Raw genomic sequence first — 23,836 nt, 5'->3', positions numbered from 1 at the left:
TGTAACTCATTGTATGGGGTCCTGGGGTTGGCAAGCACATTAGCTGGCAGTCTGAGGCTGCCACTGTTCATTACCCTGGTGTTAGCACTGCTCATTGTATAAAACTGAAGGCATGCTAGTATTATCACCAGGGGTTAGACGTCATCACTACCAGGGGTTAGAGGTCACCATTACCTGAGGTCAGAGGGTATACAGCCTTCCTACTCCTGCTTAACCCACGCACCATTACTTTTCCACAAGGAATCTAACAGGTATGTTACCCTGGGAGAGAAAAGCCAGCTGCTTCTGAGTATGTGCCCAATATATATATATATATATATATATATTTTTTTTTTAATGCATGGGGCAAAGCGGGACAGATGACTAGCAACCCGGGACAGCGGGACAGACCCCTAAAATCGGGAATGTCCCGTGAAAATCGGGACAGTTGGGGGGTATGCTACTAGTACAAACACACAAAATATATTAGACAATCGCTATGTGCCTGTGTGTTGCTACAGGCAATGTTGACCAGCATTTACAAGTGTTTTGATCCTGTATCATACTGTTATGAACATTTTGGAGAAAGGTAGACAAGTTTGCAGTCTGCTTTTGGGTTAAGGTGGCAGAAATGGCTCCTCTGCCCAGGAAACATCAATTTCCAAAATTATGAGTGTGAGATCTGAGAGCAATGGAAAGTTGTATCTCCCAGAATCCCCTATTCCTTTCAGTAGCCAGCAGGCCAAGCAGCTGAAGAAAATATCTTAATGAATAAATAATAAAACTAAGGTAATGTTTGAACAACCCTGCAGACATATGTGTATCAGTGTGTGTGTTTCATGCAATTCCAAAAATAGGCCCACCAAAATGATCAGCTCCAGCCCCATGAAGCCCTTAATCTGGCACTGTCCGCATCACTACAGGGCACTGTGGCAGGCAACATATAGATAGGGGAAACCCAGCGGAGGAGGAAGAAAACATAATCCAGCTACTGTATGCACAAGTTGTTGCGTAGTATAAGCAAAGTTCATATTCAGATTCTGTTTTCTTCTCCTCAGTGCTGAGCTGTATCCTGCCCTGTCCTTTTCCCCGGGGGGGGGGTGACACCATCAAATACCGCACCGGGTGACACCAGCCCTAGTGACACCCCTGCTTCTATTTACCAAAAAGCAATGCCAAAGTCATATATGTCTGTTATTTCTGAACAAAGGGATCCCAGAAAAGCATTTACAACCATTTGTGCAATGATTGCACAAGCTGTTTTGTAAGTGAGAAACTTAAAGTTTGTTAAAAAGTTAACGTTTTTTTTATTTGATCGTATTTGGCAGTGAAATGGTGGCATGAAATATACCAAAATGGGCCTAGATCAATAATTTGGGTTGCCTAATAAAAAATAAATATATAGTTTTGATAGGTTAATATAAAAAGGCTCTATTTCTGTTTAAATTGAGTGATAGCAAAAATACTAAAAATACTCTAGTCTTTTGGGGAAGTTTTAGTCTGAAATTCACGGTCCTTTAAGGGGTTAAGGGGGGGGGGGGGGTAAACATTGGGTATTTCTAAACTCAGGACAAAATTTAGAAACTATTTAGCATGGGTGTTTTTTTATGGTTGTAGATGTGTAACAGTTTTTGGGGGTCAAAGAAATTTGTTTTGTTTTTTTCAATTTTTTCATCATATTTTATCATTATTTTTATAGTAAATTATATGATATGATGAAAATAATGGTATCTTTAGAAAGTCCATTTAATGGAGCGAATAATGGTATATAATATGTGTGGGTACAGTAAATGAGTAAGAGGAGAATTACAGCTAAACATAAACACCACAGAAATGTAAAAACAGCCCTGGTCCTTAAAGGTAAGAAAATTTAAAAAACGGTCTGGTCACTAAGGGGTTAAAAATATATGCTCTATCTGAATCGTGAAATAAAAAGTTTGGGTTCAGTATCCCTTTAATATACTATATAACCTCTAAATCTCTGCCTGTTTCTAGGCCCCTACAGGCCACAATTTTCTCAGTGTATTTTATTTGCTTTTCACAGCCAGACAGCGCTACTTCATGTGTGCCATATAGATTACATTGTACTCACTCATGTGGAGTTATGGAGGAACCAGCACTAATTGGCTAAGATGCACATTTGTAAAAAGCACTGATATAAGGGGGCAGTCTAGGGTTGCCACCTCTGCCATGTTTTCCTGGACCACTTATGACTTACACATGCTGTAGGGTGTACATAGAGGAACCTGTATTGTGCTGTTCATCAGCACTATTCATGTGATCTCCAGAGGCACAATACATGTTCCGCCTGGCTTACCCTGCAGCATGCATAACACATAATTGTCCAGGAAAACATGGCCGTGGTGGCATCCCTAGGGCAGTCTGCAGAGGCTTAGTTACAAGGTAATCATAGAGGTATAAAGTATATTAAATTAACAGTGATGGCTATGCAAAACTGGGAATGGTTAATAAAGGAATTATCTAAACTATCCTTTTAAACAAAAAAATATTTTCAAGTAGACTGTCCCTTTAACTGTTTTCTTTTTTCTGTATGCACTAAAATATTATCAAAAGCCAAGGGACTCTGGGTGGTCTCCTTAAGTTCAGACCAAACTTGTACAGGGCAGCAAAAATTTTTTTTCAAAGTGAACAGAAAGGCACAAACATATGCAAAGACACACACACTGTCACACACAAATACACTCCCACACAGACACACACACTCACAGTCACACTCAGACACCCTCATGCACACGCTTACACACAGACAAACACGATGGGTAGGGGGTGACAGAAAAAAAAGGATGCACAGTGAGAAGAACACAGAATGGTGGGACCATAAACAGAGTCTGATGTTCTGCAAATGTGCCTAAGTGTGCTGTGTGTGTGTGCTGCACTATGATGAGTTTTCTCTGACTCTGCATTAGGGTTGCCACCTCTGCAATGTTTTCCTGGACACTTATGAGTTATGCATGTTGAAGGGTGTGCAGAGGGCAACATGCATTGTTCTGCAGGACAGCATAAAATTAGTGACCCTGGACATCACTATTCCAGTGTCCAGGAAAACATGGCCAAGGTGCCAATCCTATTCTACATGTTTTCTGTTCCCTCTGCACCCTATTTCTACAAGCTGTCCTAACTGCACTATATCCTTGCCTGTCGTTCTCTGAAGTGATCATGCCTGGGAGAAAATAAATGTACACCTTAACCATACAAAAACAGCGCATGGGTGACATCAAAATAAAGTCATATCAATTAATATAATTTTTTTTACTTGCACCATCTTTTCTCTTTCTCCAAGAAGCATGCACATTGCCTGTCACACAATGCTTGCAACCATGACTCATACCCAGCGCACGTGGGCCATCTAGCTAGGCCACATTTTCCTTCAGTAAGACCTTAGCTACCCTGCAATCTAACCCTGCCTATCTCTTGCTGCAGTGCATAGGCATCACACAATACACATACCAGGAACAATTTACTTTCACCCCATGATCTCCCCCAGATACTCTAATCTACCTACCCCATGTCACACTAACTCCTTTGAATGCTCAGCCTTGTCCTCGTTGTCCCAGTCTATACTGCAAGTGTCCGGTCTTCCAAATCCAAGCTCTTTTGGCTAGTGGCAGACACACTGTCTGACTGGGAATGAGCTGGTACAGGTTTATCGGGTTTCAGTATCCCTCCTTTTCTTGCAGAAGTGTACAAACACAGCCACCACATCTCAGTCTCACTCTGCTTCTGTAAGGTAGTTTTAGACAGTTGTTGGTAGGGACCAGGTAAACCCAGACTTTTGATTGTGTAAGAAGTAAAAGTGGGCACACAGTATTACAGTAATGATCTTCAGATAAGCAAAAATGTCAGCAACCTTTTTTTTGGTTGCAATCACAGTCAAGGTGACAAGTCATTGTGGATTAGAATTTTCAAGTGACTCTAACCGTGGCAGAGACATTTGTTGGTTATAGTCAAGGTCAAAAGGCATTTTTGATAGAAATGCCAAGTGACACTGCCAGTGACTAGTACCATTGAGGTATCACAGATCTAAGTGCTTCTCAGAGTCATGTGGAAATGTGCACTCAGTCTGCTATATACATAGTAGATAAGGTTGAAAGAAGAAAGAAGTCTTTTGAGTTCAAGATATACAGTACAGATCCAACTTAATTTACAATAACGAAGATGCCAATTGAACTTACATTAATAACATTAAAAAGCTTACCCATTTACACAAACAATCATGTAACTGAATTCTGTTTCTCGCCAGAAATGTATCTAAGCCATTGGCACTCACTACCTCCTTGAACAATGAGTTCCATAAATTGATTGCTCTTACAGTGAAAAACATTTATATTGCTGGATATTAAATCTCCTAACTCTAGCCTTAAATTGTGACCTTTTTTATTTTTAAATTTTTTAATCACACATTTGAATATAATATTTTCCTTCTATTGATACATACCATTCCACTTCACCGCCTTGAAGACTATTTCAGCACACCCAGGTTCTTTAGGATTATTTTTCTATGGATTTGTTCTGTTTAATAGACTAACCAAAACATTCACATATTTATCCCTCATTTGGCATTTGCTTTACCCATTATCCCTTTCTTGGATTTGCTCATTGTTTTATCTTATTGTTTTTAAATTGTTTTATTATAATGTTTCTCGTTTATTAAATGTAGCTATTTTATTTATCTATTGCCTGATGACATACTTTAGCTTATTGGCCCTCCCACTCACTGTCTTATTGTATTCCTTATCCCATTGATCCTGATAGGTGATCTAGAGTATTGAGCATATATGCTATTTTGGCGCAGTTAACTATATCCTTTGTAATATGAGAGAATCCCTTTTATTGTGCAGAAAAGGTCTTGTAGATATCCTTCAATTGATGGGGGGAGTCTCAGAAACTTCTCTAATACGAAGGTTATTGCATCAACCCCTGTTATCAAGGATTTCTACTTTCTCTGCAAGGACTTCTATTAATTCAGTGTGAGATTGGAGTGTTGTAACATTTTGTTGGATGTCGGTTTAGGTGGATACTTGAGTTGCCTCCACTTGGGTAATCCGTTCATCTAAGGCAGATAAATCTTTTTGCAACTCCCCAAATAGACTATGCATATCATGCAGAATGTCCTTGATATCTTTGGAAGACAAGTGCAGGAGGTCTTCCTTTGTAATAGAGCTACTCGTAGGAGGGTCTGGGGTGTGAATCTGAGCCGAGAACAGTCAATAGTGCATAGAGACTCCCTCTACTGATGCATCTGAGGGCTGTTCAGGTGGTCTGATATACTGGTTCAGCATTTTGGTGATGGGGGTTTGTCTATTTTCCCCTGTTTTTGTATTAGGCATAATAGTTGTAGCTAAAGATCTTCCACACCAGTATACAGCAATGTGCTAAGGGTAGTAGTAGCTCTTTAGCCGCAATCAGATTTTGTCCATGCGGGGAAAGGAAGCAGTCAAGTAGGGAAGGTTCCCTTAGTGTGATGTGTTGTTTATGTCCATGCTGTATGCGGGAGTTGGATGAGTATATAGTTTTCTTCACCACCGTATAATGTTGCAGTAAGGGCTGTAGTGATTCTCTGGCAATAAGGGAACCATACTCGAAAGGATAATGGGGGCAGTTTGGGTGGAGAGATCCCCTTAATGTAGTGTACTGCTTGTAACTGTGCTGATTGGTAAGATGGAAAAAAAGGTGTGTGATTTAAGCCTTATACACAGATAAAATTGTGTCAAGTAACAAATCTAATGTGTGGCCTATATTGACTATTTATTTCGATCTGGGATGTCACTAATGTGGGGTGCAATAAGTGAATGCTTCACCTCTATTATGAGTCCTGTTAAACTCCTTTTTGAGACTCTTTTGCAGGTTAATTACCTGTTCACTAGCTCCTGCCAGCTATGAGGGGGTAGTAGGTAGGTTGTCCTGTGTTTCGTGCGGGCAAAGTGCACAATAAGATTGGTGGCTATGTCTGCATTGTGCTTCACATGGTGCGGTCCAGTTGGGTTTTTAATGTTCTGCCCCAGTGTAATTGGGTTAGCGGTGTTGTGTGAGACACTGACCTGTGATAATGCACTGAGAGGGTGATGCAAGCATGGATCCTTTGCTATTGCACAGTTTTCTTACTGCCGACAGTGGCACGAGAGGCTTTTGTGCGCTATGTTTCCGGGGGTGTTGAGATGACCAGCTATCCCCATATAATGCCTCTTATTCGTTTGGTGTAGGGTATCAGGGTATCTCTTGGATGCTTTATAGTTGGTGCTGTATGCAGCGATGCCATGATGATGTAGCCGTCCATATATGGCAATTAAGTTATTACTGGTGGCCGGGCCGTATCCTAAGCAAGTCGACTGTTTGTGCACTCTGGGCTGAACATATGTTGTATCTTTATTCCAATTGCCGGGGGGGGGGCATGATTAGGTGTGGATCATGCCTGTTTTATATGAAAAACTGCTGTGGGGATGAGGAGCCTTCTTCGTGTGTCCCCATCTGCTGGTTTGGCCAAACTTCGCCCCCATACCATTTAAAAAATAGTAATAAATAACTGCATTAGACAGTTTTGGGGCTTTAAAGTTGGTGGGATTGGAAAAAAATTGATTGCTGTACGCCGCCTTAGAGGTGGTGTTCGAGTTAAGGAGCAGTGGTCTTAAGACCGTTGCTTCTTAACTCCTGTTTCGGCGAGCCTAAAGGCACGCGCGGAAACAGAGGCTTTAGGGCCGATACGGACCTTGTTAAATCAGCCCAATTGAACCAATACATATTTTATACATTTGTAACTCAATGCTTTTATAACTGCTGCCTCAGAAGTTGCGGATGTCAAACAACCTGGGCTCACTTGTCTGGGATAACTGACAAGTAACATAGTCTTAAAGGGATAGATCATCATAATGCTAGTGTCAATGTCAAAAAGCTGCAAAATATCTATGAGGAGAGACCACACGCATCCTCAACACTGCAGCTCGAGGAACATATATATATATAAAAAATGTTGTTGCACCCTGCTGATATTATATTTAATTTTGAGTCAATTGTACAGCAATTTATCTCAAAACAGAGGCTCCTCAACAAACCCAATTCAAAACGGATTAATGCCTACTGGGGAAGTTCTAATTAAAATATATGTTTACATCCAACATATTTAGCAAGTTCATAATTTTACCCAGATAATCACCTTGTCCATGTCTGAAGTAATGTTTATAATACAAATTCTCATTTTAATTATTGTAATGTTTGCACAGTTGCCAAGTGTTTAATAATAACTCTTTAATATACTACCTAGGTCATGTCTGAATTAAGTTTTCTAATAAATGTTTTTATTTAAATGTTTATAATCTGTTGAAATGCAGATTTCTGTAAAATTTCTTGTATTAAAAAAACCTCTAATAAGCTCTTGTTAAGTTTAAAAATTGTCTTTTTAAAACAAATGTCAGAGGAGTAACTAGTCAAGTGGTGTCATCAACAATTTTAGTTAATAATACATCTGTTTCTTTTATTAAATGGACATGAAACCCACATTTTTTCTTTTATTTATTCAGATAGAGCATACAGTTTGAAACAACTTTCCAATATACTTCTACTTTCAATTTTCCTTCGTTCTCTTGGCATCCTTTATTAAATGAAAAGTAATTCCCTGCTGGGAGCTAGCTGCCATAGTCAGAGATGATCTTTCTGGAGTCATTCTGAAGTAATCAATGATTCCAGACTAGTCATCAGAACCCATTTTGAAGTGTGCCCACAGGTTGAAATATTTAAATGAAATTACCCTAGACAGTGGGTCACTAGGGGGTGCAAACCGCACCTGGGTGACATGCTTCTGGCGGTGACATCACCACATTAATGTGGTTACTTTTTTTTTCTAATGTGCCGGTGCCTGCTTAGAACGGCCAAAGGGTCCATGTTAAGGCAGATGCAGAGGGAGGGGGATTCAGCTCACCCGGTCAGCAGGGCTTCCCTCTTAATCTGCTGTACAATTGATATTAGCATGCGTCTTGATGATTAATGGCCTGGGAAGGCTCTAATAATATGATCCTATGGCGATCCTAGCAGGTGCAGCGCACTAAGCATCGCACAGAGATTTAGTGACTTCACAGTCACTGATATGTATTTTTGTTTTTTAACTTGTATAAACCTGCACACAGGCTATAGCACTGTGATGTCTGTGGCTTTAAAGTCCAGACTCTGAAGGAGAAATACTTGGAGATGAACCACTTGCCCAGTCCGGACACCCAGCTGGTGCTGTGTGTTCTCTAGATGGAGGCAAGGCTAGTCGGAGGACTCTGAGCTCCAGGTGAGTTGTCTCTGCTTACTACTACAAGTTCTACAACCCCAATTTCCAAAAAAGTTGGTAAAGTATAGAAAACGCCAAAAAACTAACAAAAAGAGTCATTTGAAAATTAAATTCATTCTGTACTATATTGAAAATATATTAACACATTATTTAATGTTTTACTTTGTATATTTTGAAAAAATACATTTAATTCACACTCATTTCAAATCTGATGACTGCAACACACTCCAAAAAAAGTTGGGACAGGGGCGATGTAGGACTAATAGCGATGTGACAAGTTGAAATAAGAAGCTGATGTGAAGCAGGTGAGGCAATCGTGTAATCATTTTGGGCATTTCACCTTCTACAGTGCACAATATAATTAAGAGATTCTTAAGAATCTGGTCAAATCTCTCTGTGTAAATACATACACACATATTTGTCTGTCAGATTATTGTCTTTTGCACATGCATTCTGTCCGAGAAACTTTAAAAGCACGTTGTGGGGGGTGGGGCCATGGGTAGGTTCCCAGAGGTGGTTGCAGTGCCCGAGGCTCTGATTAGAACAGAACTCTCTGGAGCGTATCAGCCCTCGGCTGTTAATGCAATGAGAATCTCTTTCAATAGTTTAGAAATCATACAGAGACATATATGTGACTGCTCCCTTTCCTTCTTTTTAATAATTAAAGGGACAGTCAACTGTGCATGAGACTTTTGCGCAATATGGTCCAGGTTCTTTAACAGTGAAGGAGTTAATTTGATTTGTGTTTTTATTAAGGGTGTGCTTTTCTTATCCTGTACAGAAACACTTCAGCAAATGTTTCTTGTAGGACTCTTATAGGGTTAGAAGTGGCTGGGGCTATGGAGGACAAAGGGAGGCGCGCACGTGTGCCAGGAGCATGTAATTCAGCTAGAGCATGTCATTTTAAACAACTTTCCAATTTATTTTTACCATCAAATTTGTTTTGTTCTCTTGATTTTCTATGTTGAAAGCTAAACCTAAGTAGGCTCATATGCAAATGTCTAAGCCCTTGTAGGCCTCCTCTTATCTCAGTGCATTTTGACAGTTTTTTTCAGCTAGACAGCACTAGGTCATGTGTGACATATAGATAACATTGTGCTCACTCCCTTGGAGTCAGCACTGATTGGCTGTTCAAAGAACTGAGATAAGGGGGCTGTCTGCAAAGCCTTATATACAAGGTAATTACACACAGACCCCAGCTCATCGTATCTGACTGTCTCTCACACACCTACACAAACAGCCCCCAGCTCACCCTAGCTGCCCCACATACACAAACAGCACCCTGTTCACCCTTTCTGCCTCTCCTTCTCACACACACAGCCCCCTGCTAACCCTACCTGCCCTACACACACCCATCACACATCCCCCAGATCACCCTATCTGCTCCTCTCATACAAACAGTAAGGGCAGTGATAGGAAGCATCCCATTTCACCTAGGGCTTTTTTTTAAGTTTATAATCATTGTTATTATTAATAATAATAATAATAATAATAATAATAATATGCACTAGAATGATGACACTTAGTTGTATTATAGTAACCTGTAGCAAATGCATGTAATAATTTATTTATTTTTTGGTGGGGGCGCAAGTAGCTGGTCTTGCCTAGGGTGTAAAATAGTCTAGCACCGGCCCTGTGTGCAGGTATATCATTCAGAAACATGGGAACCCCCAGACTCTACACCATAATGCCTTGTCCCCACTTATAAGACCCAGATTGTACCTAAGACCAACAAAGCTCTATCTTGGCCAGCTGAGACCTTTGTCTTATGTGCTCCAAAAAGCTGGAGCAGGGGTGGAACTATCATTTGTTCAGCAAGTGCTGTGACAAACAGGATTACTTTAGAGACCATCCTGAAGTTATTTGATGATCATCAAACTACTTTAGAAGTCATTTGCACATCATCAGACATCATCAAGCTTGTAAAGTCATCAGCTAAAGCAAAAAATTCTGGGTGATGATTTAAGAATTATTAGCAGAGTATCTTATTGATTACTTCACAAGCATGAACAGCTAGTGAATGACTCTAGAATGATTTCATTTAAATATGTTGGCCTGTGGGCATACTTCAGGATGGCCTCTGATGAATAGTTTGAAGTAATCTATTACTTCAGAATGACTCCAGAGAGATCATCCTTTTTTAACAGGGTAGCTTTGGCACCTCAGCCATGTTTTACTGGGCACATGCTGCAGGGTTTGCAGAGAGGGGTATGAATAGTGCTAACCAGCAGACACAATTTATGTTCCTCCATACACCCTGCAGAATGTGTAACTAATAACTATCCAGGAAAACATGGCTGAGGTGGCAACTCTAACCAGGGCCCACATGCTGAGGTGGCAGCCGTTCTACACCTAGGCATGTGTATAAGTGTTCATTATCTGTGTATAGATACTCATCATCATTATACATACATATATAAATCATTATACAGAGAAGTATGTATATTATTACTATTGCTTATTTTTGAGTTAAAGGGACAATGCACCCAATTTTTTTCTTTCATGATTCAGATAGGGCATGCAATTTTAAGCAACTTTCTAATTTACTTCTATTATCAATTGTTTTCATTCTCTTGGTATCTTTATTTGAAAAGCAAGAATGTAAGTTTAGATGCCGGCCCATTTTTTGGTAAACAACCTAGGTTGTTCTTGCTGATTGGTGGATAAATTCACCCACCAATAAACAAGTGCTATCCAGGGTACTAAACCAAAAATTGTCTGGCTTCTTAGCTTAGATGCCTTCTTTTTCAAATAAAGATAGCAAGAGAATGAAGAACAATCAATAATATAAATAAATTAGAAAGTTGCTTAAAATTGCATGCTCTATCTGAATCACAAAATATTTTTTTTTGGTGATGGCCCAAGAACATTTTTGCATCAGGGCACTTTGTTGAGTAGGTCTGCTGCAAATGAGTACCTGTTTTTCTTTTTTCCACAAAACTGTTTTTGCCTATGCAGGTCAGACTTATACATGAGAATAAAACATAAATACAAAGTGAAAAGTCAATTGTGTAATCATAAATTCAGAGTAAATATGTTTTATTGTTGAGACGTGAGAGGTTGGGTGTGGCACTGATCCAATATATGGGTGTATAAGTAATAGAAAATGCTCTGACAAGTCGACCTTCAATATAATCAGAGTAAAAGAACAGAAGAATACAAAGAAAGGTGAGTACAACTGAGCAACTAACGTGCTTCTTGTGCTTGTTTAACCCCTTATTGATGTAACCCCTCATATTGCACTATCACAGCTGGAGTACACCATGAGACATAGTTATACTCACGCAAACCTAATTCACATACAGGCACAATAACACATTTGTGTACACAATGAAACAGTCAAACTGCCTACATTAAGTAGCTGTGTGTCTACAACATTGCATAGTTTGTTAAAAATCTATATTTGCTAGGTAGCGAGAGTTTCATTAGGGCAATTCTGGGGTTTTTATTCTGCCATATAAAACTTCTCAGCATACTATTAACTTTTTCAATATCCTTCCGCTTAAGAATTATCAACGTATTCTGCAAGATATATAATAGTTTCGGGAGGAGAATCATTTTAAATATAGCAATACGACCCGAAATTGAAAGTGGGAAGTTCTGCCACATTCTCAATCTGTCCTTGATCTCCCTCAGTATTGGTACTATATTAAAGGGCCACTAAACCCAAAATCTTTCTTTCATGATTCAGAAAGAACATACAAATTTAAACAACATTAAAATTTACTTCTATTATTTATTTTGCTTCATTTTTTAGATATCCTTATTTGAAGAAAAAGCAATGCACATGGGTGAGCCAATCACATGAGGCTTCTATGTGCAGCAACCAATCAGCAGCCACTGAGCATATCTAGATATGCTTTTCAGCAAATAATATCAAGAGAATAAAACAAATTAGATAATAGAAGTAAATTAGAAAGATGTTTAAAATTGCATTCTCTTTCTAAATCATGAAAGAAAAAATGTGGGTTTCATGTCCCTTTAAGCTCATACCAATTGTCTGGATCAGACGCAATCATAATTCCCAAATATCTAAAAGATTCTGAAACTTTTAAAGGAATTTCTAACAAGGAGTCTTAATTCTTCCTAACCCATAGCAGTTCCGATTTTGAAGCGTTAATCCTATAACCCGAGAAGGAACCAAATTGCTCTATGATTGAAATAATTATAGGTATATTGATTCGTGTATTAGAGATGTATAGAAGAATATCGTCAGCATATAGCACGATTTTAAGCTCTTTTTTGCCTATTTTTATATCCTCCATTTTATATCTGATCATAATTGCCAGAGGTTCAATAGAAATATCAAAGAGGAGAGGAGAGAGAGGGCAACCCTGTTGTGTTCCTCTTTCAAGTAATATCTCAGAGGATAATATATTGTTAACAATTATCTTTGTGTATGAATTGTATAAATTATCCACAAATTTAAGCAAATTCCCTCTAAGACCAAATTTAAAAAGAGAGGATAGCAGATGATCATGATGAACTGAATCGAACGCTTTTTCTGCATCAATTGAAATATTTCCTAAATCTGAGGAGTCCCCCTCTCTCCTCTGCTCTAATTTCTCTAAAGACTTGAAATAATCTATTGTAACCAAAACTTCCCTAATTTTGGCCGATGAATTCCGTTTCTGCAGAAACCCTGCTTGATCTTTATGAATTATTTCAGAAAGCACCGGTTGTAATCTCTTAGCTATAATAGAGGTCAGAATCTTATAGTCTGAATTTAACAATGCTATGGGTCTGTAAGACTCTTTTTTTAGTAGGATCTTTCCCTGGTTTAAGAATCAAGGTAGTATATGATGCGCTAAATTGAGGGGAAACTGCATTACCGTCAATATATATATGATTGAAAAACTTGCTCAAAGATGGAGCAATAAGTGATGTAAGAATTTTATAAAATTCATTAGGGAGCGCATCTGGGCCTGATGCTTTATTTGATGGAAGGTCCTGGATAACTTTTAAGATTTCTGCTTCAGAAATTGGGGAGTTCACGGCTGCCATTTGTTCACTATTAAGCATGGGATAAGTCATTTTGCTCCAGAATTCGTCAGACTGAACCTTGTCCGAGTTTCTAAAAGAGTAGATCTCCTTAAAATAATCTGAAAAAATATTTGAGATATCTTCAGGATTTATATACATTTTTTCTTCATGGTAAAGTCTATCTATTAATTGGGATCTTCATTCTATTTTCGTCAAATTGCCAATAGCTTCCCGGCCTTATTACCATAGCGGTATAATCTCGCCTGAAGTTTTAGTTCCTTCTGTGTCTCATGATATACTAAGAACGTGTCTGTTTCATTTTTTGATTTAGTATACTTAGCCCAATTTTCTGAGGAATTATCCAGCAAGTAGAGATTGTATGCATTAATTACTGATTTTAGCACTTCTGTTTCTCTTGTTTTAAGTATTTTTATTCTGTTAGCACTGTATGAGATCATTTCTCCCCTAAGAACTGCCTTTGCAGCTTCCCAGAAGATATCCGAGCGGTTAACATAGGCTTCATTGAACTGAGCATAATCTTCAAATTTACTTTTTAACCAATTTTAAAATTTTAAATAATTCATCAGCCATGTGGGGAAGAAGAAGCGAGAGACCCTAGATTCACTATATTGAATTTCTATTGTGATAGGACTGTGATCTGATATACAAATGGGGAGAATTCTCGCTTTGACTCGCATTTTACAAAGTCTTTCATCAATAAGAAATAGATCTAGGAATCTCTATATTTTATTAGCCCCTTGCAAGAAGTAGGCGTTTTATCACAAACACATTTAAATCTTGGGTTAATGGGGGATCCCAGATTTGTCAGATAGACTGGTATGGGTAAGAGTTTGAAAACTCAACAAAAAAAAGCCTTGTAATGAACTTTAGACTAAACAACAGATTGATTGGAATGGGAGCTTTGATGAGCCAATCAGCAAGATTTCTAAAGGCCCCAGAAAGTCAACATGACAAACACACAGATACAGTCACACACTTTTAGGCATTATGTAAACAGACAGCCGATAAGTTTCATAAAACAAACAGGGAAAGTGTAGTCTTGTAATTTCTATAATTTCTGTTGTATTGTCACTTCACTGATTTATCGAAAATAAGGTAATACATTTATACTAGGGAATAAATTGTTTTATTTTTCACTAATCATCTTTTGGATCAGGGGAGGAACTAACGTTGGTGCAACAGCACCAGGGCCCGTTTGCTGAGGGGAACCATAGGTATAGGAACTGTGGTGGACACAGATTTTATAGTAGAGGCCTTGCAACACACCACTCACATAAATTACTGCTGTTTTTCTCTCAGTGTTTGTCTCATCTCCTGCAGTTGTTGGCTTTTTAAACACTTGGCTGCTGCTTTATGTTGCTTTAATATAATATAGCTTAGATAAGATTAAGTCAGTGAGCAGTGGCTGTAACATAAACAGGCTTTCTAAATTGACCTGCCAAAAGCAGGAAAAAATTTAAAAGAAACCATGACAACTATGATATCATGGATTGGGTGTGCTCCTACCTCCGTGTGCTAATTGACCAGGCGCTAGCGACAAATCCAATACATTATCCGATTGGTTGTCACGGGTCAATCAGATCATGCATTAATGCCTATCTCCTATGAAAGATCTGATTGGTCTCTTCCATCTTCATTATCTATTTTTGCCTCTGCCGGGGTGGTTCAAGGAGGGCAAAGCCCCCCTTGTAAACCTCATTCCCCAAGGTTCACTTGGAGTGGATACCAGAGGATCGCCAGGGTGCCCCCGTAACCCTAACCACCCAGGCAGAGGCAATAACAAATAGTGAAGATGGGTGAATTATAGTGCTCATCTGATTGGAGCGTGTCTCTGTGAGGTCACTGGATGCACAACCAATCGGATAATGCATTTGGTTTGGCGTTAGCCCCTCGTGGTAATTGAGGTCCTGTGCTGACTGACAGCTGCATCCTCCAACTGTCAGCAAGCAGGCAGTGCTCTCACACTGCGCTAAGAGAGTTTTCCCTGTACACCACGTGCTAACAGTGTAGCTGCAGAAAGCAAGGTGGAAACTAAAGAGAAAAGTGATACATATTTTTTTCATTTACACTGTGGCTGCTTAGAAGGGAAGAAGTTTTTAGAAATTAAGATGTTTTTTTTTTAATGATAATATTTTATTGAATTTTTATGGTAAAACATAACAGAAAAATAAAAAAATAACTATACATTAAAACAAGTATCATGACAGTTATGCGAATATGATACAGTGCTAACGTAATAAAGTGCATCTCTTCTTAATATATCATTTGTTCACTCATATCTTGCTAACAATGTTATAATTCTTTTACAAGCAACTATAAAGTTATAAACCTTTGACATATGACCAAACTTTTTGCAGTCAGTTCCTATTAGCGGCCCTTTGTTTGGCTTCAATGTACATAATCCACGGTTCGCAAACATCCAGAAATGTATCTTTTGTTGATAATATGTCAGCTGCTGAACTGCTCATTTGATGTATATAATTTATCTTTTGTTCTACCACCTTGAAACTAGGAAGTTCTGTTTTCCAATATTTTGCAAAACTGGACCTGGTTGCTGTGCATTTTAATGCTATTAATTTATTATGTCTTGAAGGAAAACCTTGTAGTGGGAAATGTAACAGCGCATGTTCTGGGCCAATAATAACTTCTCTCTCGAGTTTTGTGCTAAGTAATCTGGCTGGAGGCCAGCATTACAGGTGAATGTTGTACCTTGTTTTATGGTCTTGGTCCAAGTCCAAATTATTATTTTTTTTAAATTGTGTTAAAGTGGCAGTGCTTGTTTGATAAACTACTGGTATAGCAAAAGTTAACATACACAGATCACAAGCATATACATTAAATATATATATATATATATATATATATATATATATATATATATATATATATATTAAAGGAAGTTGTTATGTTAATTGGCTACATTGGATGTCAATCATACTAATGGAGCAACAAGATCACAAAGGGGGCGTGTTTAGACCGGATAACTACTTAGAGCTAAAACTGAAAGTAAAAAGGAGATGAATCACCCTGAGGAAAGTAGTCTCCTATCTCACTGATCTGTGTCACTAAAGAGGTGATGTTTTATGCATATGACAAATTATTAATGATCTTTACATAATGATATGTACATATTTTTTTGTTTTGCTGATCTAATTAAAAAAGGTGCTTTATAAAAATTGGGTTTCCACATACTAAGGAACAGGTTTTCTGTTAAGGACTGTTGATTAAAAAAAAAATCTTTTTGACATTATGCCTTTTTTTTAATTTTATTTATTTACTTATTGTTTACAAATGCTTAATAGTGATGGTGTGTGTATGTGTCATTGACTCCATAATGACAATGGCAAGTTTTCACAAACTCACATGTGAGTGCTTGTGTCTGCTATTACTGCCTGAGTGTGTGTGTGCCTATCTATCCCTGCCTGTGTGTGCATGTCTCTGTCTATTACTGCCTGTGTGTGCATGTTTGTCTATTACTACCTGTGTGTGAATGTCTCTGTCTATTACTGTCTGTGTGTGCACGTCTCTGTCTATTACTGTCTGTGTGTGCATGTCTCTGTCTATTACTGTCTGTGTGTGCATATCTCTGTCTATTACTGTCTGTGAGTGCATGTCTCTGTCTATCACTGCCTGTGTGTGTATGTCTCTGTCTATTACTGCCAGTGTGTGTATATCTCTGTCTATTACTGCCAGTGAGTGCATGTCTCTGTCTATTAATGCCTGTGTGTGCATGTTTGTCTATTACTACCTGTGTGTGAATGTCTCTGTCTATTACTGTCTGTGAATGCATGTCTCTGTCTATCACTGCCTGTGTGTGTATGTCTCTGTCTATTACTGCCTGTGTGTGCATATCTCTGTTTATTACTGTCTGTGTGTGAATGTCTCTGTCTATTACTGTCTGTGAGTGCATGTATCTGTCTATCACTGCCTGTGTGTGTATGTCTCTGTCTATTACTGCCTGTGTGTGCATGTCTCTGTCTATTACTGTCTGTGTGTGAATGTCTCTGTCTATTACTGTCTGTGAGTGCATGTCTCTGTCTATCACTGCCTGTGTGTGTATGTCTCTGTCTATTACTGCCTGTGTGTGCATATCTCTGTCTATCACTGCCTGTGTGTGTATGTCTCTGTCTATTACTGCTTGTGTGTGCATATCTCTGTCTATTACTGCCTGTGAGTGCATGTCTCTGTCTATTACTGTCTGTGTGTGAATGTCTCTGTCTATTACTGTCTGTGAGTGCATGTATCTGTCTATCACTGCCTGTGTGTGTATGTCTCTGTCTATTACTGCCTGTGTGTGCATATCTCTGTCTATTACTGTCTGTGTGTGAATGTCTCTGTCTATTACTGTCTGTGAGTGCATGTATCTGTCTATCACTGCCTGTGTGTGTATGTCTCTGTCTATTACTGCCTGTGTGTGCATGTCTCTGTCTATTACTGTCTGTGTGTGAATGTCTCTGTCTATTACTGTCTGTGAGTGCATGTCTCTGTCTATCACTGCCTGTGTGTGTATGTCTCTGTCTATTACTGCATGTGTGTGCATATCTCTGTCTATTACTGCCTGTGAGTGCATGTCTCTGTCTATTACTGCCTGGGTGTGAATGTCTCTGTTACTGCCTGTGTGTGAATGTCTCTGTCTGTTACTGCCTGTGTGTATGTCTCTGTCTATTACTGCCTGTGTGTGCATGTTTCTGTCTATTACTGCCTGTGAGTGCACGTCTCTGTCTATTACTACCTGTGTGTGCATATCTCTGTCTTTTACTGTCTGTGAGTGCATGTCTCTGTCTATCACTGCCTGTGTGTGTATGTCTCTGTCTATTACTGCTTGTGTGTGCATATCTCTGTCTATTACTGCCTGTGAGTGCATGTCTCTGTCTATGACTGTCTGTGTGTGCACGTCTCTGTCTATTACTGCCTGTGTGTGCATATTTCTGTCTATTACTGTCTGTGAGTGCATGTCTTTGTCTATTACTGTCTGTGAGTGCATGTCTCTGTCTATTACTGTCTGTGAGTGCATGTCTCAGTCTATTACTGTTTGTGAGTGCATGTCTCAGTCTATTACTGTCTGTAAGTGCATATCTCTGTCTATTACTGTCTGTGTGTGCATGTCTCTGTCTATTACTGCCTGTTTGTATAGTATATTTGAAAAATAAACAACTATTACAGTTCTATATCAAATTATTTATGTGCAAAAAACTCATAGACTTTAGTGGTGAATTTTGTAAAAAAAAAAATTGTTAGAACTTTTCTAAATAATTGTAATAGACCCCTAAATATGTTACAAATACACCCAGTGACATATTGCAATCCTTTAGAAAATCTTACATGATGCATTTTTTGCAAATTTCAACTTTAAAGTCTATTGGAAATTTGTAGATACATTTTGGATAAGAATTTAAAGGGATTGATATGCATTAAACAAATAAATATGCATAGCTATAAGAAAAGTATAAATATAATGGCAATTAGTAAAAGATATAAAGATATTTTTAGATAATATCAATATATTTGGAAAAAAAAAACATTGTAGTAGAAAAAGGACATATTTAAAAGGCTAGGTAAGTCAAAATGAAACTTTCATAATTCATGATACACCAAAAAAATGTAAGACAATTCTATTATTCTTGTTCTCTTGGTATCCATTGTTGAAAAGCATATGTACATATCCTTAGCAGCAACAATGCACTACTAGGAGCTAACTAGTGGTTGGCCACAACACACATTTGTCTCTTGTCATTTGCTCACCAGATGTGTTCAGCTGGTGACATGCAAGGTCTAGGAGGGGGACTTTAGAATCTGTGAGGGGGTGCATTTTGGAATTTTGTCCTGGGAGCCAGATTCTCTAGAAACGGCCCTGAAGGAGGGATATAATTTACCTATTGAGCCCTTAACTCTAGTTTTTGTAAGAGCTTCTAAAGGAATCGTGATTGTCGATTATATAGGTATAGATATATATTGTACCAAAATACCATCAGTTATATATAGAAATATGTATTTATGAATAAATTGTACAAGAAGTGGGTGTAATGCTTAAAAATGACCTATCTTGCAAGAACCTGTAGGTCAAATTCAATGTAAAGTTACATCAGTGTCCCAAAGAAGAGCAAATAAAGTGCACACAGTCTCTCTTGATGTCTTGAAAATATGTTACTCTCAGAAATAAAGTTCATGAGCAATATTCCTTTCGTTACTTAAACAACTCAAACATGCCTCATTTAGAAACACTCAACCCCACACTCTCATGTGGCCGTGCGGCTACTTCAGGCGGGACCCGCCGGCTTAAGGAATACTTCCAAAACGCTGCTTCAGCATGGCCGCTTAGCAGGTCACTCACCACTCAATCCGGCCGCACGCCAACTCGCTGTCTGCGTGGAAGGGGGAGGGAGGCAGCGTCACCGATGACGAATTCAGGCTCCAGTCTCCTGACTGACGAATAGGAAGGTAGGTGTGTCACTGCTCCAGTAACAAGATCCACAAAGGAAAAAGTTAACTCCTCGGACACCAAGCGATATCAGTACAACTGGGAAACAATCTGTCCTTGCTGGTGAAACCTATGGGTGATGGGGGAAACCAGACGTGGACTCCTTGCTCAGTGTGCTTAGAGGAATGTGGCTGCACCTCACTGACGAGGCCCATAGGAGGCCGAAACGATCGTCTGGGGTTGTCATGTTCCTTGTTCAGAGGAGAATTGCCTGGTATTTCGGGGCTGGACTGACCTTACTTGGCGGGATCAGACTGATATACTTCAGGAAAGTTTTCTTCTGTGAAAAGCACACTGGTCTAAAAGAGGCTGCTTCCGGGTGGTAAATCGCCATAGAACAAGCCACTGAGCTGTTGTTCGTTCCTGGTAGAGCGCTTCTCTCTTTGTATGCAAATTATTATGACCCTGGGGAAGTCTCCCTATGGGTGATGGGGGAAACCAGACGTGGACTCCTTGCTCAGTGTGCTTAGAGGAATGTGGCTGCACCTCACTGACGAGGCCCATAGGAGGCCGAAACGATCGTCTGGGGTTGTCATGTTCCTTGTTCAGAGGAGAATTGCCTGGTATTTCGGGGCTGGACTGACCTTACTTGGCGGGATCAGACTGATATACTTCAGGAAAGTTTTCTTCTGTGAAAAGCACACTGGTCTAAAAGAGGCTGCTTCCGGGTGGTAAATCGCCATAGAACAAGCCACTGAGCTGTTGTTCGTTCCTGGTAGAGCGCTTCTCTCTTTGTATGCAAATTATTATGACCCTGGGGAAGTCTCCCTATGGGTGATGGGGGAAACCAGACGTGGACTCCTTGCTCAGTGTGCTTAGAGGAATGTGGCTGCACCTCACTGACGAGGCCCATAGGAGGCCGAAACGATCGTCTGGGGTTGTCATGTTCCTTGTTCAGAGGAGAATTGCCTGGTATTTCGGGGCTGGACTGACCTTACTTGGCGGGATCAGACTGATATACTTCAGGAAAGTTTTCTTCTGTGAAAAGCACACTGGTCTAAAAGAGGCTGCTTCCGGGTGGTAAATCGCCATAGAACAAGCCACTGAGCTGTTGTTCGTTCCTGGTAGAGCGCTTCTCTCTTTGTATGCAAATTATTATGACCCTGGGGAAGTCTCCCTATGGGTGATGGGGGAAACCAGACGTGGACTCCTTGCTCAGTGTGCTTAGAGGAATGTGGCTGCACCTCACTGATGAGGCCCATAGGAGGCCGAAACGATCGTCTGGGGTTGTCATGTTCCTTGTTCAGAGGAGAATTGCCTGGTATTTCGGGGCTGGACTGACCTTACTTGGCGGGATCAGACTGATATACTTCAGGAAAGTTTTCTTCTGTGAAAAGCACACTGGTCTAAAAGAGGCTGCTTCCGGGTGGTAAATCGCCATAGAACAAGCCACTGAGCTGTTGTTCGTTCCTGGTAGAGCGCTTCTCTCTTTGTATGCAAATTATTATGACCCTGGGGAAGTCTCTCTATGGGTGATGGGGGAAACCAGACGTGGACTCCTTGCTCAGTGTGCTTAGAGGAATGTGGCTGCACCTCACTGACGAGGCCCATAGGAGGCCGAAACGATCATCTGGGGTTGTCATGTTCCTTGTTCAGAGGAGAATTGCCTGGTATTTCGGGGCTGGACTGACCTTACTTGGCGGGATCAGACTGATATACTTCAGGAAAGTTTTCTTCTGTGAAAAGCACACTGGTCTAAAAGAGGCTGCTTCCGGGTGGTAAATCGCTATAGAACAAGCCACTGAGCTGTTGTTCGTTCCTGGTAGAGCGCTTCTCTCTTTGTATGCAAATTATTATGACCCTGGGGAAGTCTCCCTATGGGTGATGGGGGAAACCAGACGTGGACTCCTTGCTCAGTGTGCTTAGAGGAATGTGGCTGCACCTCACTGACGAGGCCCATAGGAGGCCGAAACGATCGTCTGGGGTTGTCATGTTCCTTGTTCAGAGGAGAATTGCCTGGTATTTCGGGGCTGGACTGACCTTACTTGGCGGGATCAGACTGATATACTTCAGGAAAGTTTTCTTCTGTGAAAAGCACACTGGTCTAAAAGAGGCTGCTTCCGGGTGGTAAATCGCCATAGAACAAGCCACTGAGCTGTTGTTCGTTCCTGGTAGAGCGCTTCTCTCTTTGTATGGAAACATCAATGAAACAAGAGGTGCGGACAGTTCGTGATTAAAAAGCAATACTTTATTCCGAAATAGGATTAAAACAGGAACAAGCACAAAGTAGAGGCTGAATGGGTGTAGCACCTAAATTGGCTTACGCGTTTCGGCGTTAGCTGTAGTCATAGCCATAGGTGCTGGGTCTCCTCCCTTGTCTTATATTACACATGATAAAATCTAATTGGTTAAAACAATACTAATAACAATGTACACCTGTTCAGCTAATTGAAAATTGACCTATCACATTAACATACAAGACACTATAGCATATAAATGTAAATGAAAAATAAGAAAAATAAGAATAATAAGAAAGTGAACATTACAGGTGTAGAGATAAGGGGTAAATACATTAACCATACAGAAAAATGCGTGAGTGAACACAGAAACATACAAAAGAGCAACAATTTCCAAAGCTCATAGTGCACAGAAAATTATACATTTAGGAGGACATAATAACAGCTCAATCCCTTGCTACACATGCTGCCGCAGTGATACATAAACCATACAGAATATTGCGTAAGCATACACAGCAACAAACAAAAGAGCAAAAAAAATTTCTCAAACACTCATAATGCTCAGAATATTTTTTATATATAGCAGGACATAATAATAGCTTGAATATGAAAAAAGGAGTTCCAAGAACGAGGTGATAGAAAAAAATGTAGATTTTTTATTCCTTAAAAGAGTATGTTTCAGCATACAAAAACATGAGGTTAGTTAGGACAAGTGAACATCTGACCGGTTTCGGTCGTATTGACCGTAATCATAGAAAAGCACCTGTTAGGGGGTGCACCCTTTTGTACTAAACACTTCATGTCTATTGGTTAAAAACAACAATCCTCAAACTTAACCCTATACATACTGATATAACAAATGCATATAAATAAATACAAAAGAAGTATAAATATTATGTTAAATTCGAAAACATTGTATGTCTTAATTTTACAAAATAACCTTTAAAAAGCTTATACATTTGGGGCAAGATAGAGATTCACATAAGTGACAAAAATAAATGCAGTATTCTTATATTAAGATATTAAATATTTGAACCTTGAGGACATTACTTATGGCGTATTATTAGCATATATACATGCATATTATTATCCCCAAATTGGATATAAAAGATCACAAGACACATGTATATATGCACTTAGGTTTCAACGTGCAACATGTATATAATATAATATAAATTTTTGTTCATGTTCATATTTATATCCAAAAGAGAATAAGAAAAAAAGCATCACTCTATCACCCTTTCTTATTTAAATAGAGTTTGGCAACTGCATAGTGGGAAAACAGAGCATTGAGAGCTAATTAGTTAAGATTATTTTTACCAAAAATTTATGACATCATATTCTGAGTTATAACCATGAGGTAAGAGACACTCGGCTAGATTTAGAGTTGGGCGGTAGACGTCAAAACCAGCGTTAGAGGCTCCTAACGCTGGTTTTTACCGCCCTCTGGTATTTGGAGTCAGTCAGGAAAGGGTCTAACGCTCACTTTACAGCCGCGACTTTTCCATACCGCAGATCCCCCTACACCATTTGCGTATCCTATCTTTTCAATGGGATCTTCCTAACGCCGGTATTTAGAGTCGTGGCTGAAGTGAGCGTTAGAAATCTAACGACAAAACTCCAGCCGCAGAAAAAAAAACAGTAGTTAAGAGATTTCTGGGCTAACGCCGGTTTATAAAGCTCTTAACTACTGTGCTCTAAAGTACACTAACACCCATAAACTACCTATGTACCCCTAAACCGAGGTCCCCCCACATCGCCGCCACTCTATTAAATTTTTTAACCGCTAATCTGCCGCTCCGTACACCGTAAACCGCCGCCAGCTAAGTTATCCCTATGTACCCCTAATCTGCTGCCCCTAATACCGCCGACCCCTATATTATATTTATTAACCCCTAATCTGCCCCCCCAACG

Source organism: Bombina bombina, chromosome 5 (assembly GCF_027579735.1).
Source record: "Bombina bombina isolate aBomBom1 chromosome 5, aBomBom1.pri, whole genome shotgun sequence".
NCBI classification, from domain to species: domain Eukaryota; kingdom Metazoa; phylum Chordata; class Amphibia; order Anura; family Bombinatoridae; genus Bombina; species Bombina bombina.
The sequence above is the reverse complement of the archived record's forward strand: the minus strand, read 5'-3'. Positions refer to the sequence as shown.